Source organism: Tupaia chinensis, unplaced genomic scaffold (genome assembly GCF_000334495.1).
Source record: "Tupaia chinensis unplaced genomic scaffold, TupChi_1.0 Scaffold000425_1, whole genome shotgun sequence".
Lineage (NCBI taxonomy): Eukaryota > Metazoa > Chordata > Mammalia > Scandentia > Tupaiidae > Tupaia > Tupaia belangeri.
The window spans coordinates 1,475,094-1,480,842 of NW_006159930.1; positions in this window are offsets into that span (position 1 = coordinate 1,475,094).

Consider the following 5,749-nt stretch of genomic DNA (forward strand, 5'->3'; position numbering starts at 1 on the left):
ATAGAACATGGACATGGACATTGTGTACATAAGGATGTGGATGTGTATTGGGGAAGGCAGACTCATGCAGTCTTTCCAATCTTCTCAGTAGCATAAGGAAGGCAGACTCATGCAGTCTTTCCAATCTTGCTCAGTAGCATAAGAATGGGCTTTAGGGGGAAGCAGCAGTTAGCGTAATAGCTATGTCGCTGGACTCCCACGTAGTCGACCGCGGTTCACGTCCCGGACCCGGTGGCTTAAAACTCACGCCGAGCGCGTGTGCGTGCGTGCCCAAGATCCTGAGAGGAGAATGGAGGAGAAGGGATTGCGGCTGACCATCCCCCCTGGGCGATGATTTCTCGCTTTCTGTCTCTGTGTCTCTCTCTGTCTGTCTGGCGAGCGCACGCGCCCTACAGTGAAAATCTCTCCAAAAAAAAAAAACAAGGAATGGGCTTTGGGCCTAGAACATATCCTCACCAAGAAATAAAGAGGTCGTAGTCTCTGCTGGACTTGGCACTTTGTGTGGGAATATCTTCCCCTGTTTCAGACTCAATGTGGTCACTTTTGCTCTGCTTAAGCATCTGTATCCTATAGCAGCTGGCCAGCTCCACTACTGTATCCCTCCTCTGTGAGGAGGGGATGGGGTCCTTCTGCTTAGCACAAGAGGATGTGTGCAGGTCAGTTTTCCTATATCAGCTGTCATGATGAACCTGCTGGCCATGGAGACCCACACTACTGAGGCTGATCTTGTTCTCTCTTTTTTCTCTGTGAGTAAAGTCTTGCTCTACCCAGTGTTCATCTGCATTAGCAATTCTGCATTTCCTTGGCAACTCTGATACCAAGATGCAATGGGCAGAAGTCCTTGGACAGGAATAGATGCTACTTGTTCCACAATGCGAATGCAGAAATTGAATGTGAATATGCATATGGATATGTTGATGTAGATATTAATGGAAGATTGAATGAATAAGTGATGGAGCAACTGAAAACACATATGGAAAAGGGAAAGCACTGGGGTTGAGCAGGTAAACAGGACACTGGAAAAGGCCAAGGTAGGCAGATCTAGCATATAAAAGACATGTTCATTACTGGGAAGACATCAGTTTGGCTGGAGCAGAGGTAGAAGTAATATCTGGGAAGTAGCAGAAGACCAAGTAGGGAGGATTTGGGATGTCTCCTATAAGCCTATTATGCTATTTATACTTATACAATTAACAGACCCTTCTATGGAACATCATAATGGCCAAATTGTCTACTACACACCTGAGTTCAGAGAAACATACATTATTTCTCCAGTTTTCTTCATAGGAATGTCGAAGTGCACAGATGGCTTCCACCTGAACTTTTTGCATGAAAGTTCAGGGATCTAAAATTCAATATTCAGTGGAAATATAAAAATATTCATTTTAGTCTTTGATGGGGCAGAGGGCTTAAAAGGTCAGTGGTGATGACTAAAAACTAAATGCCATAAGTTTCTTTGTTTATTATATCTTAAATGTTAAAATAAAATAATAAGAAAAAGAATCAGGAATGTTCAGAAAAGTAAAAATTTTAAAGATAACAAGATTTGAAGTGGCCAAAACATACCAGTCAGTAGACTATAGGGACCTTCATGATATCTATCCATGTGGTTCTGTGCAGCCCATGGCTAAAACCAGAGTTTGTTAGACCAAATAACTCCTCCACTGGTTGGCAAAGCAAGCTTTGGAATGCTGATACTACAATATATGACACTGAATATGATCAGAATGGTTTAGGCCTGAACTTTTAAAAACAGGTTTTCCGGGAACCAGCAGTTAGCAAAATGGCTATGTTGCTGGACTCCCACGTAGTTGACCGTGGTTCGTGTCCTGGACCCGGTGGCTTAAAACACGCCAGGTGCGTGTGCATGTGTGCCCAAGATCCTGAGGGGAGAATGGAGGAGAAGGGATTGCAGCGTGGCCATCCCCCCTGGGGGGTGATTTCTCACTTTCTGTCTCTATGTCTCTGTCTGTCTGATGAGCACATGCGCCCTATAGCAAAAATCTCTCAAGAAAACAAACAAACAAACAAACAAAAAACCCACAAACAAACAGGTTTTCCTAGATGTCCACTAGAACTGTAAAAAAGATACCAGTAAAGTACCATGGAATATGGTATAAGTTTTGAGCAATGTTACTTGCCAGTGAGTCTTCTAGGTTGACTTAGTTGCCAATTATGTCACTAAATTTAACAGGAAACAAAAATACTTGAGTCATTCTAAGGGTTATAGGCTGTGAGACACTGAAATTTTTGTGGTCATCAGCCCAAAGTAGATTTTCAGAAGGGTTGATATTAAGCTGTACTTTCTGCTAATAATTAAATAGAAGATTGCTTGTCCATTGATATAAGCCAAAGAAAAGATTCTTTTCCCTTAGTTTCTATGGGAACTTAGAGTGGGCACGTTTGTGCTATCATCCAACCATGAAAGGTAGGATCAAGTGCTGGCCCTGGTAACTATGAAAATACTGAGTGATGGTGATACCAACAGAAGATTGTATCTTTTTTAAAAAAGAACAGAACAGGACTGGGATGGCAGGATCATGTTTTGTTTTGTTTTGTTTTGTTTTGTTTTGTTTGTTTTAGAGAGAATAATGATTTGGAAGAGTTTCAAAAAATCAGGGTGTGTGTCCACTTTGCTTGTCCTTGACGTATTTGAATTGATTTGTGTTCAAGGCAAGTGGAAGCTAAGTGTCTGGCCCTAGTATAGGTCGTAAGTCTTCCCTGTGCTCTGCAGTCTGACAAAAGACAACCTCCTACCCCTCGACCCTGAAATCATTGTAGAGGAGTGTTCTTTCAGTGTGTGATACTTGAGCCAGAACTCCAACTTGTTCTAGACTGTATTTCCTGCACATCTACCTGAAGAGTCCCCAAAACCAAATATCCCACTTTCCCTGAGGGCCTCCAGCTCCAGAGCAGTCCCATGTTAGAAGCCTTGGGAACCATGAGTGGAAAATATGACTCCTTTTTCTTCATCGTATTCCTTTTTTTTAGATTCGAAAAAGCAGGTGCAAATCACAACTGAATTTGAAACCCCAAAAGGGGCCAAAGCAAATTGACTTAACAACTGAAAAAGCTTATTATAGCAAAACCTGGAGGAAAAACTTCAGCTGTGGCACCTCTAAGCAATGATCAACTCCCTGGCTGATTTCAAAGCCCCCTCAGGACTTCATGTTGATTGAATCCCCATGATCTAGCCTCATGTGAGGGCTGAGTGGGCTATTCCTGAGCCAAATGTCTGTGGTTGTGGGTAAATATATTGATATCCTAGCAACTTGCAAAAGCCACAGTACCTTAGATGGGGTTTGCTTTGCAGCTTGTTAGCAAGAGAGCAGGTTGGAGATAGGGGCCTGGGGATATTTTGAGCTAAGCAAAGAGGATCTTGGTAAACACAATTCCTTCTGGTCATCTTTGGCTGCCCCTTGCAAGTTGGAGTCATATTTCCAACCAGCCTTCCAGGGTCTTCTTGAAATTTGAAGTTCTCTCCCTCTTTTAAAAATGAAACCAGAATCACTCATTGACCAAGCTTTCACAGAGTACCCAGTGACAGGCTCTGGGCAGGGTGATGGAAAGGAGATGATGTTTAAGACATGGTTTCCACTCTCCCAGAACATGCTGTCTAATGGGAGGACCTGCTTCTGCCTCCCACCTTGGCATTCTTGCCCTTGCTCATTCTTCTTCACAGAGTCCTATAGGTTCTCTCTCTCCTTTTCTGGAGGTTTCGCTTTATTCCTTCCCAGCACCAAATCATCTATGCTTCCGGGATGCTCTGTACCTTGGTCACACATTTGTTTCACATTTTCACTAGCATGAGATTGTCTGATAGTCTGTTTATATCTTCTTCCAGGCACATTCCTTAAGCCTGGAACGGTTCCTGGCACGTGGTAGGCACTTGGACATTGCTGATGGAATGAATGAGTGAATGAATTCACAAGAAAAGTGAGCACTCTGAAGCCTAACTGCCCCTGTTTAAACACTGGCTTCACTGCTTACTGGCTGAGTGAAGCTAGCTGACTTATTTAGCCTCAGAAGACTCGCCTCTTCTCTCTGTAAAATGAGAAGAAGATCTATGTCACAGAGCTATTTTGGGGGTGAACTAACTCTTGTTAAATGCCTATCAAAATGCTACCAACAGGTAAGAGTTCCACAAATCCGTGATGTGAGAATCACTAAAATACCTCAACTTCAGTACCTGTTATGTGCTTGACACTCTGCTAGTCACTGAGAATGTAAGACGAATAGGGTAAGGTGTCTGCCTTCAGTGAACTCTCAGTCTGGTTGGGAAGACATAAGTGCTCACAGAAGTTCAAAGGCTGTCTTCCTAATAATTGTGATATTAGGAATACAGTAGAGGGGCACCTAACCCAGGCTGGGGTGCAAGGCTAGATTGAGGAAAAACTCACAGAAGTGGAGCTGGGCATCGTGATAGCCAAATGGAAAATCAGATTTAGAATCTTTAAGACCTTCCCCAAGCATTGTCCTAATATTTCCAACATGTCTCAACATTTCCTTTTAGAAAGCCCTTTCTATGCTATATTGTTGGTTATTATTATTCTTTGAGTTGTGTAAGCGTATTGTTTAATGATTTACAAAGCACTCCCACACACTAGACTTCATTGATCCCAATTTCACTGTGAGACAGATAAAGCAGGTCCTATAATACCCAGTTCATGAATGAGGAAACTGAGACCCAGAGAAACCACACCACTTCTAAATGACATTAGCTAGTCATAATCCCCAGGGCTGGCCCTAAGACCTGTGCCCTTTCCAGCCTTGTGGTCTGTAAACTCAGCAAATCTGAAGCCCAGTGTCCCTGCACCTTTGCCTCACTGTTTTCTCTGCCTACGATATTCTTCCCTTCCCCTCTGTTTATCTGACTCTCCTCTTCTTTGGTCTCTGCTCTAACCTAGCTCCCTAGAAAGTCTCCCTCTCCACACAGCCTTCAGGGGTTTCTTGAACTCCTAGAAGTCTCACTGTCCAGGTTGTGATGGATAACCTCTGGCAACTTGTTTATGGTTCTTTTCATCTGCCCATGTCTGCCTTCCCCATGTGGCTATGGGCACCTGGAGGAAGAAGCTGTGACTTCTTAATCTTGTGAAGGTCCTTGGCATTTAATAGATGGTTACTAAATGTCTATTGATTAGGTGAATGGCATCAAAGTTAATTAGACAAGCTTCCCTTTAGGCTAACAGAAACATACTTGTGGGAGAATTAGGCTAGTTTTTCAATTTTTTAGGAATTATTTTATTTAACTTTATTTATTTATTTAAATTTGACCAGAGAGAGAAGAGAGAGAGAGAGAGAGAGAGAGGCAGAGAGAAAGAGAGAGAATAAGCTGCCAGGTCTGAGACTCAAACTGTGGTCAGCCATGTGGGAGTCCAGTGCCCTTAGCCACCCTGCCACCTGCCAGCCCTAGTTTTTAATTTTTATTTATTTATTTATTTATTTATTTTTGCTATAGGGCATATAAGCTCACCAAAGAAAGAGAGAGAGAGAGAAATCACACCCAATAGCCACATCACAATCCCCTCTCCTTCGGTCTCTGGGATTTCGAGCAGGCACGTACATGTGCCCTGTGCATCTCCAAGCTGCTGGGTCTAGGACTTGAGCTGGACAACTACATAGTCGACCATATGAGATCCAGCTGCTTCAACCTCTACCCCACCTGCTAGTCCAGTAGACTAACTTTTATTAGACAAATAGGTCCTGGGCATGGAGAGGAAAGACTAGTCTCTGAATCACTAAGCACCCA